The sequence below is a fragment of the Leptonychotes weddellii genome, chromosome 9, assembly GCF_054177405.1.
Source record: "Leptonychotes weddellii isolate Sample4059 chromosome 9, ASM5417740v2, whole genome shotgun sequence".
In the NCBI taxonomy this organism is placed as follows: Eukaryota; Metazoa; Chordata; class Mammalia; order Carnivora; family Phocidae; genus Leptonychotes; species Leptonychotes weddellii.
The window spans coordinates 70,327,288-70,338,514 of record NC_138377.1 but is presented as its reverse complement, the minus strand read 5'-3'; the positions used below and the strand labels follow the sequence as shown (position 1 = coordinate 70,338,514).

General features: G+C 35.2%; 1 protein-coding gene across 13 annotated transcripts in view; it reads right to left on the bottom strand.

The window, feature by feature from the left end:
* CDIN1 (CDAN1 interacting nuclease 1) overlaps positions 1-11,227 on the bottom strand; it is a 207,654-nt gene that overhangs the window by 158,321 nt on the left and 38,106 nt on the right. The window lies entirely within an intron of this gene.

Below are 11,227 nucleotides of genomic sequence, written 5' to 3'. Positions count from 1 at the left end.
AACACAAACACTGTAAATGTTTAGCAAGGAAAACCGATCGTTACTAAAGAATTGCTTCAATAACTCAAAAGCACTGAGATTGAATAAAAATTATAAAAAAAATTATAAACTCGCAATAGTCCAATTTTTTCAGTTTCCCTTTAAAAATGAAACCACCTTTGAAAAAGCCAATTTTACACATAAAATCTTCCTATTATTCCTGGCTTGCCTGAACTTCATATGAAATCACATACCCTAGTAGGGTTTCTGACAAACAGCTTCTGAAAAAAAAAAAAAAAGGCAAAATTAAGCCCAGATCCTTAGAAACTACTGAATAAGTCAATACATTAGATATTTATGTGCAATAAATAGACCCTCTCCTCATTGTACAGCAAAACATATTTCGGTTAGTCATTTAATGATGGACAAAATGTTGGTCTCTAAGGGTCAGAAAATATGATGGCAATAAATGTGCTTGTAATTGGCAAGTTGGGGACCAATGACTAAGGAGGAGGAAACAAAACCGTGAATAAAACAAAAATGTAACTGTGGACACCCAGAATGGGAAGACTAAGAGACAGCTGGAGAAATAAGTTTAGGAATAAACAGTTTCAGAATAAGAAGTTGGTCAGGAGTTGAAGGTACTGTAAAAACAGAAGATGAGATAATGTCTTTAGCCAGAAAACTACCTTTAAACTGCTTAGAATTCAATTCAGCAGAAACTGGACAGAGCCTATGAAGTAACCCATTTTCTCAATGGCCAATGGGATTAGAGAGAAGATTCCAGGAGGAGGTAAAACTGGCCTAGACATAAAGAGAGCAAATGACATACTTAGCACAGTAAAAAGGATAGACAGACCTGGGTCCAAAATGCTTTGGGTTTGGTTGATTAGACAAAGCTGTAGAGAGCTGAATGACCTCTGCCAGGTTATTTGCCAACCAAGCTCTGTTCGTGTATGTGCTAAGCTTACAGAAGAGTGTTCTGAACATGACTCATACCTTAAAGAGCAGGAAAGTATTAGTGCAACCAAGACACTGACTCCAGTGTATATCATTTGTTACTTTCCTCCGGAGTGTTAATTCTGAGAAGATATTCCAAAGGGAAAGAGGCAAGAGGAGGTTAGAGCAATCACAATCTTCAAGGGTACAGCTCTGAAGAGCTTACCATGTCTGCCCTTCCCCCACTGCAACCTCCCAGTGTTTGATTTGATTGGCGAAGACTGCAGAAGTTTTGGTATAAATTCAACAATCACCAGGTTCACAGGAATATGGTTTTCAGCCAAAGAAGAGGGGAGAAAAAGACACTGTGTAACTGAAAAGTCTATCTTGAACACCACAGTCAATCAGTCAGCAGTATTCACTGAGCATCTATACTGTCCCGAGGTCATGGGTAGGGGGAAATATGCCATCAAGATAAAAAAAAAAAAGAAAAGAAAAAATAAAGTAACCGACTTAGAGGAAACTTTCAATATGTATGTGCAGCCAAAAAAGCAAAAATGAGAACACTGTTAAGTACCAACATATTTTTTAGGGATCTAGCGAAGCAAATCACACTCTGCATTCTCACATATTTCAAGAGTACACTGGCTTTGGAGCCTACATGTTTCCCTTAGCATTTTTGTGTTTTAGATTTACATGTTCAAAAATAGAGTCACTGATTTTGCACAAATGCCCAAGATATATTATTAAAACCTCTTCAAAAAATCAGTTTGTCTTTTTTCCCATGCTACCCTCCCAGATTACGCACCTCACCCTGTAGCTTTCTGAGAAAAGAAGAGCAAGCCAGTGGACCCCTAGAATGGCTATGTAAAACCTTGTCCGGGTCATGTGAACAGCTACACAGAGCTGGAGCCGTCATACTGCAACAGTGGATAAGCAAGCATGAGATCAGAGCCAACAAAATGAGGATGGAGGCACAGAAGAGGGAAAGAGCCCAGGGCCTTGAGAACATTGTTGAGATGCTCAAGCAACCATAAATTGAACTGACCACACTCCATACTTCTTCTGAGTAATAATAAATGCTTTTTTTTTTTAACCTTCAAAAAGAAGAAATATACCCACTCCAGTTTCTATGTGTTCTGGAAATAGGAGACGTGATGGAGGAGGAGAAAAGGTACTCCATCATGATGGCACATGTATGGGATGCGCTACTTGGAAAGGACTGTCCATTTTTGTCCTTTCTAATTCTCTTCTTAGCTGGCAGCTACTGTATTTGGCTTCCTTAAAATTGTTCCTCTGCCTGTCACTGTGTCACTAAATTGATATACCCAGAGATCATAAATTGGGCGGTGTATATATGATTTTTCCATACAGACTTTAAATATTGATGGAGTACTATTTACTCTCATTTTATATTGCATCCAGGACTCTTCAAATGTCAGGTATATGAAAAGGCGATATACCAGCTCCCCATTCAATATTTAACTCAACATGTCCCCAAATCCGTCCAGCTAAGATATTCAAGTAACCTGAAGCATATTAGAGAAAATGAACGTCAGAGGGTTTCATGAGTGCTGCAGAGACTAAGAGCAGACAGAGCTCAGCACAGTCCTAGTTGCAATTCAACTTTCATATAAGAAGGAAGTCCTCACATTCCCAGTGGAGACTTAAAAAAAAAATTGAATCTTAAGGAAGAAGATACCACACATTTTATGTTCTTCCTCTTTCAAGTACCCAACCTCTGAAAAAAGACCATAAAAAAGTAAGTACCGTTATTTGATTTCCAAGCTCCTTTTGCTACAGAATCTGGGAAGCTTAAATGTCTACACTTTACTGAGCTCAAAATTCTCTGAGCAAAATAAATATTATTTCTGGGACTCAGAAAGCAGTAAACCAATTAAAGGGATATGAAGCAGGATACTCCTACAAAGCAATAGACTTGGAGACCTCATGGTTACAAGGTGCAACCTCTCTAAGTCTGTGAAAGAACACAATGGAACACTGGCTCTTTGTGGTTAATGATTCAGAATACTGGTCAAGGAAGGTGTTCTATGACAGCAATGTATCTACCCTCCCTCACTCCCACCTTCCTACACACCTACACACAAATTTCAAACGGAGAGCCTTCCCCCCCCGCCATAAAATCAAAATGAAATTCAATAAGATAGCAAGACTTGGTACAAAAAAAACCACTAACTTTTTTTTTTTTTTCAGGAACATACAATGCAAAATGGAAAGAATCTGGAGAGAGATTACTGATACTGATACTGGGGGATGGGGGAGGAGCAGACAGGAGGAGAAAAATAGTTAAATTCAAGAAATAGAGAAATATTTATGCATTCTACCTACTTCCCCATTTCCTCTCCTCCCAATTTTCAACTTCATATCAAGGTTGCAGGCTATATTTTATGCCCAATCATGGCAAATATTCCCATAAATGACTATATACATGGCAGCATTAGGCTTAGCAATAATCAATTATCAAAAAGAAAATTCTGAAAGGCTATAGGTGTTATATATATGAAAAAAGAATGGTTACTGTCCCAGGCTCTTAACTACTCTTGCTGATAACCTGAAGTCACATATAAAACAGCTCTACAACAAGAGCTAAAATTTATATGGATATTTACTTTGTGCTAGACACTACACTGGGCACTTTGTTTTACCCCCACAACACCCTCTGAGGTCAGTACTATTATCTTCCTTATTTTAAAGATGTGGAAATGAAGGAAGAGAAGTTAAGTAATACACACAATTGCTTATTTGTAGAGTGGGGAATCAAAATCCAGGTCTAATTCCCAAACCCAAACTCTTCATCTCAGTGCTAGTCTTCCTTTCCAAAAGTTCCCAGAAATCAGTTCTACATGTCATGTGTACTAATACCCCTGCTTGAGCATTTATATGCTATCACATCACACTCTAGACAACCCTGCAAGGTAGGCACTGTTGCTTTTTTAATAGGAAATTGAAGTCATGGATGTTTTGAGCAAATTCTGTGGCCTTAGACAATATTCCCTTTAAAAAAAAAAAACAAATTGCAGTTTTCCTTTAACTAGCTACATAAAAATGCTGTTCTTTTTTGTGTTGAAAGATAAAGGAACTATTGACTTCAAGAAACAGTGTAGGATTAAAAAATTGTTGGGTAATTTCCATTATTGCTGCTGCAGCTAAAGTATATTCTGTTAATAACCACACCATTGCCTGAAGTGTCTCTATGTGACTGCATATATGTCTTTTGTTCAAAATGCTATTTACTGCATATAAAGCAGCTTTAAATCCTTCCCTGAACACCACAGTATAAATAACCCAGTCTTGACAACACCCTCTACAGGTGTTAATTTTATTAAATAATATTTAATGAAGGGTTTCCTAGTTATAAAATAGTATATATTCTGTGTAAAGTGCAAAGATGTCCATTGTTAGCATTCTGGCATAGATCCTTCCTGTGTTTTTATTCTGTGTCTGCTGTGAGTGTTTGTGTGTGCGTGTCTCTATGCACACACATAAACATTTTAAAAACTATGTTTTTAACATACCTTTTTGTCACATGCCTTCATTATGTAAGATATTAACATTTATCTACACCATTACATATTACTCTCTTTAAACTATTTTTATTGTGAGACACAATAAGAAAAAAAAACAGAACAAACGTACAGCCAATGAATATATGAAAAACGAAACCACACAGAGCCATTAGGTAAACAAACAGAACACTGCTAGCACCCCAAAAAGCACCCTACTTGATCACCAACCTTTTCCTCTCACAAACGAACCTGATACAAACGAACCTGATCTTTATGTTCATCTCTTTCTTGCTTTTCTTTATAGTTTTACCACCCACGTTAAGTATTGCTAAGTTGTATAGGTGTGTTCTGCCTGTGTGCAAACTTTACATTAATGGAAACACAGTGTGCTCTTCTGTATCTGGCCCCTTAATGGGACAATATGTTTGTGAAAGTTGCCCACGTTATTTAAGTGCAGTTAAATCTTTCTCATTGTTATACAGTATATTCTACTGTATAAGTATATACCACATTTATCTATTCTATTGTTGATGAATATCTGAACTGTTTTCAGTCTTTTGCTAATGAAAATAATGCTGCAGTGAACAATCTTGTATACCTTTCAGTGCACATGTGCACACATTTCTAATGAATATAAATGTAGGAGTGAAATTTTGGGTCATCTGACATGCACATCTCTAGCATCAGTAGGTGTCAAACAATTTTTCAAAGTGTTTGTAACAATTTTAAACTCCCACCAACTTTAAAGGAAAGTCCCCATTGCTGATCATCCTTGTCTCATAGCTTAGTACTTAGTCCATCGCTTGCTTTTTCATTTTCTTTATGGTATCTTTTGAAGTGCAGAAGCTTTTCATTTTGATGAAACCCGATTCATCAATTCTTTAATTTGATTATTCACACTTCCCATGCATCTCTTCTAAGAAATCTTTGCCTACCTACAGTCATGAAGATATTCTCATATATTTTCTTTTAGAAGCTTAATAATGTTAGCTCTTACAATGAGGCCTATGATGTATCTTGGATTAAATCTGTACATTAATAGGAGATAGGGGTTGCAGTTTGTTTTTGTTATTTTCATACGAATATGTAATTGACCACATACCATATGCCCACTGAATTATCACTACTGCCTTTGAGGAAACCAAATATCTGAAGGCTTATTTTGGGACTTTCTAATCTGTTCCATTGATTGATATATTTATCTTTACACAGATACCACATTGTTTTGATTACTGTAGCTAAACAATGTATATTTAATGTAATTACTGATATATTCAGGATTAAATCAATCATCTTACTAAATGCTAACTGTCTTACCCACTTTACATTCCCTTTCTCTCCTTTCTTGTCTTAGTTTCAATTGGTTTAATACTTATTCTTCATTATTTGAACACTGGCAATGTGGAAGTTGTACATTCTTTACAAGTTATACTATTCATTTAATGATTGTCCTACATAATCACATGCCTCCTCAAATGATCATAATTTATTATTAATTAGTGTTAACTGTTGCATGGAAAACACAGAAACTTCTCAACACTATCTACAGTTCTTCCCTCCTGCAATTAAGATACTATGGGCATTGTTTTAATTCTGCATATATCTTTTTTTTAATTTAATTTTATTATGTTATGTTAATCACCATACATTACATCATAGTTTTTGATGTAGTGTTCCATGATTCATTGTTTGCATATAACACCCAGTGATCCATTCAATACGTGCCTATATCTTAAAGTCACAAGGCATTGCTATTGCTTTATATAGTCTCTGTTCATTCAGATATATCAACATATGTACCATATCACTGCCCTTCCTTCCTTCTCCTCTCTTGCATCTGGAATAACTTTCTTTTAATAAATCCATTAGTACAGATGTGTAGGTGATGTCAAATCTTGGTTCTTTCAATGATAATGTGTCTTATTTCTCTACCTAGTTTCAGGATTTTTTATCTTTAGTTTTTAGGATTTTTAACTATAGTATTTATTTCCCTTTTTGCTTAGAATCTGTTGGACTTCTTAAATATGTGGGTGGGTATCATTCATCATTTTGGGAATATTCTTCATCATTATGTCTTCAAACATTGCTTTAGCACTCTCTCTTCTCCTGAGACTCCAAATAAGTGTACTGAGCCCCCCTTACTATATCCTCCATCTCTTACTCTTTTCATATGTTCCACCTTTTTGTTATTCTTTGTTATTCTGTGTTACATTCTGGGTATTTTCTTCTGTTCTATCTTCCAGTTCACTAATCCTCTCTTCAATAATGTCTAATTTACTGTTAAATCCATCCAAATTCAATTTTTGTATTTTCCACTTGTAGATTTTCTATTGGATTATTTTTCAAATAAATTCCCCGTAACGTGCTTCAATCTTCTTTTTTAACTCCTTGAATAAAGCACAATTATAAAAATTCTGTTAATATTCCAATAAGTACAGACCCTTTAAGTCTATTTCTACAGCTTCTACTAGCTTTCATTCATGTCACATGTCTATTTATGTGACTGAGTATCTCTCACTATATGTCATTCTACTTGAAAAACTGCTTTATAAATAATTTGAAGACTAAAATGTTATCTTTCTCCAGAGATAATTCTGATTTGATTCTGGGAGCATTAGAAGTCTAGAATCAGCTTAGTCCAATTTTGGGTATTAATTTTGGGGGCCAATGAGGTGAACCTCAAGCTGACATGTAGAGCTGTCTTACTTTCAGCTCACATTTACTCCTAGGGTATGGCCCTTCAGGGTCCTCTCTCAAAGCTTGGGACATTTACATGAGCACCCACCTTTGCCAGCCCTTGATCTCGAAACCTTGTCTTCTAGCCCTATAAAGCTGTCAAAAGTTCTGCTCAGGACTTGACTATATCTTGTAAAAGGGTGATTAAATTAGAATTCAATGATTAAAAAGTTCCCAAAAGCCCTTATTTTCAGAAATTAAAAAAATGCATTTCAAACTAACTCACAGATTAAAGAAGAAATCATGATGGAAATAACAAAAATACATAAAATTGTGCAATGACAGTGGTAATATCAATAGCTGTGAGAAATTTATTGCACAGATTAGATATTAGGGAGAAAAGAGAAAGAGACTGATTTTATTCTAGGAGATTCTAACTGAAGATCCTAGCAAACAAAATAAAAAAGGAAAAGAAATGTAATAAGAGAATCAAGAAGGAAGAACTGAAGAGGAGTCAGATAAATTGATCTTTAAGATTCTTTTCTGCTCTAAATCTGCCCTATTTCAAATGTTCCAATTTAGTTAGAGTCTAAAGTATCTAGATTTCTTTCCTTTCTAATTAAATTTAAGTATTAATTTTTTAGAAAGAGCTATAACATAAATCAGATAAAGAATAAGAAGCCTGGGTGACAAACATTCAATTTCATGTGCAAAACCAAAAGTCTGGTCATTTTTCTCTAAAGCAATCCCAATAACTTCAACACAATATATAAATAATAGATACATTTATAAGAGGTGTTTATCAATTATTCCTACAATGATTTATTGTTTTTTTCCTTGTTTAATAAATCAGATTAAGTTACATTATAAGAAATGCTCAAATTAAGTTTGTGGTAATTTTATTATGATTGGAGAGAGAGAGAGAACAGATAATGATAGATGAATAATAGCCTGTATGTAGATATTTATAATCTTCCCCTTATTGGTTAAAATTCAACTTACTTCCAACTCTACATAGAGTATTAGCTAGTATATCTTTCATCACTTTCTTCATTTATTTCCAAGCATGCTCTTGTCTTCATGAGCCACAACCTACCTTTCAAACTACTGTCCATCTCTGATTCTCTTCATGACCTAATGTCTTTATCTAGAAACCCTTTAATTCCATAAATTCTATTCAGCCTCCACCCCACAGCAATCTCACTTCTGCCCTCACTCCTTAACTAAAACAAAGGTCACAGAGACTTCCTTACCACTAAACCCCAAAGACATATTTCTTACCCTAGCTGACCTCATGGCAACATTTTGCACTTACTATCCCTCTTTTCTTAAAAATATTTCCTCCCATGAATTCCAGGCACTATTTTCTAATAACTTTCCTCCTACCCAGCATTCCAGGGCACTATTTTCTAATAATTTTCCTCCTACCCTGCTAACCACCTATCTTTCTCTCTTCCAATGGCTGCACACCCTCTTCCCTGAGGTTTCCCAGGGACATCTCTTCAACCCTCTTCTTTTTTCATCCTACATGCTCATGCAGGTGAAAGCACAATCCAGCTGTGTTCCCAGTAACTACTTCCATAAGTCCCAAGTATATTATTTCCAGCCTCCATCTCTACTCAGAATCAGTCTCAATTTTATAGCTCCTTTTGGGACTTTTCACCTCTTTGGCTAAAAGTATCTTAAAATTAAATTTACCACCACCCCCTTTCCCAAAAATGAGTTTCAGACCCAACTTCCCTTAAATCAATTATTTCTATAAACACAGATGCCTGAGCTAGAAATCTATGGATCACTCCAGATTCTCCCATCCCCCTCACCCCTGAAACAATTAAAAAGTCACCAAGTCTTGTTGATTCTATCATCAAGAGTTGTTCACATCTGTCCCTACTCCCCCTAACTGCTAAATTACTTTCTGATTCACTTCCCTTGCTCCAGGTCTCTACGCCCTTTAATCCAACCTCCAATTTACCAACAACGCTTCTAAAATACATCTAATGATGATACCCTTTGGGCCTGAAAATCCCAGGAGATGTCAACTATCTGTATAATGAAGTTTAAACTCCTCAGCAAAGCACACTTTAGGCCCCTTCTTTCTAGCCTCTCACACTCTTTCCCACCTTCAAACCCCCAAGCAGTTTATAGCTTAATCTCACCACATCACTATAAATTCTTTCTGGAGTCTAGAATGTTCTCTCTTTATTCTACTTGGGAGAACTTTTACTCTTTAGAGTAATAACTGGGCTGAGGATACTCATGTAGAACATATTATCACTATTAAATCAAGTTATTTTAGTAAAAGGAGTATCTCAAGAATTGAGATATCATAATATTTCTAACCCAACCCTCTCATTTTAGAAATGACAAAAGTAAAGATAATAGAGATGAAATTATTTACTCAATGTTACAGAAAGTGCTATTTTACACCAGGTTCAGGTAAATCAAGGAAAAAGTAAGTTGTGCAACAAGCAGGACTTGATGGAGTAATACTTAGTTTATGTCATTTTAACAGACGGGAATATCACCTATTTTTGTTATTTCAGTAATCATAATGTATCTATGACCAATGTGTATTGACTAAACCATAAATACAAATAAAAAAGTAAAATATGCTAGAACATAAGTTATATGACCAGGAGAAACAAAACCCACAAAATTCCCATTTCTCACCACCAAACGATGTGATGAATGGGAAATCAAAATCATGAAATTTTCCCTCTATGACAGTTCTTTTCTTCTAGCACAAATGCAAAATTTTAAATGTGACCCTACAATATGGAAAGTGATTATTTTTCCAGGTAATGTGTCATTTCCCCTGATTTAGAACCATTTTTCAGTCCTTCAGAATACTAGTTTTCTCCCACAAATTTCTGGTAGACATCATTATGTATTCCACAATTATTTTTCAAACAATGGGGAGCATCAAAAGCTGTACTGTCAAGGAAGTACCAATAGGAACAATTGTTTTTATTCTTGAAGTGCTTAAAGCCTAATTGTGAAAATAACTTAATATTTCTAAGTCTTAGTTTCATCATCTGTACATAGATTTATGACTTTAGAAACCATTTTCATCTTAAAAGTTCTAGGCAGTCACTTAACCAACTGAGCCACTCAGGTGCTCTAGCTCTTAAGATTTTTAACATGGTGGCTGATGTTGTGGACAACAAAGGTAATCCTTATATTTGAAATGAGTTTAGATTCAGAAGGGCATTTTTCAAAAGGGTTCAAAATACAAAGTGAGATACCAAAAAACAATAGTATCAGTTATTACAGTGACAAAATCACTTTTCTGACAAACAACACTCAGCATAATTCAGTAGGCAATCTATGATATTATTACCATGAATGGGATGAGGTAACTATTACCACTAACCAATAATTGTTACCTTTCTCTATCACCATATCATTTTGGCTCTTCTTCTGCAAAAGCCTTAGACCTAAAATAACACCAAATAACAATGCTATATTTTCCTCAGTAATATCCACTGCTAAAAAGGTTACTGATTCTGATCCACTTCAAATAGTTTTCTTAAAACATCTGCTTATCAAAACCAAATAAATTAATTTTCCTTTCTCAAGTATTTATCTTAAAATAAAAATTTACCAAGTCATTCCGCCAACTCTACATCATCATAAATGAAAGAATGAACATCTTGAGGCTAAAATTCTGTGACCATAAAGCTACTAGTCTATATCTAATTAACATAATTGTTTTTGTAACCTTTCCACTGGGTAAAAAAGTTTAGGATATTGTTTAAAACCATTTAAACATTTTCTTATTCTTTTTCTGTATAGAAGTATGTGTTCTGGGGCACCTGGGTGGCTCAGATGGTTGAGCGTCTGCCTTCGGCTCGGGTCATGATCTCAGGGTCCTGGGATCGAGTCCCGCATCGGGCTCCCTGCTCCTCGGGAGCCTGCTTCTCCCTCTGCCTCTCTCTCTCTCTGTCATGAATAAATAAATAAAATCTTTAAAAAAAAAAAAAAAGAAGTATGTGTTCTGCACTCCTAATCTTTCTTAATTTAATAGGTCACAGAGACCTTATATAAAATCAGTAAAAATGATTGGCCAAATTCACTTTATAACTGTTATAATTTATAAAAATCAC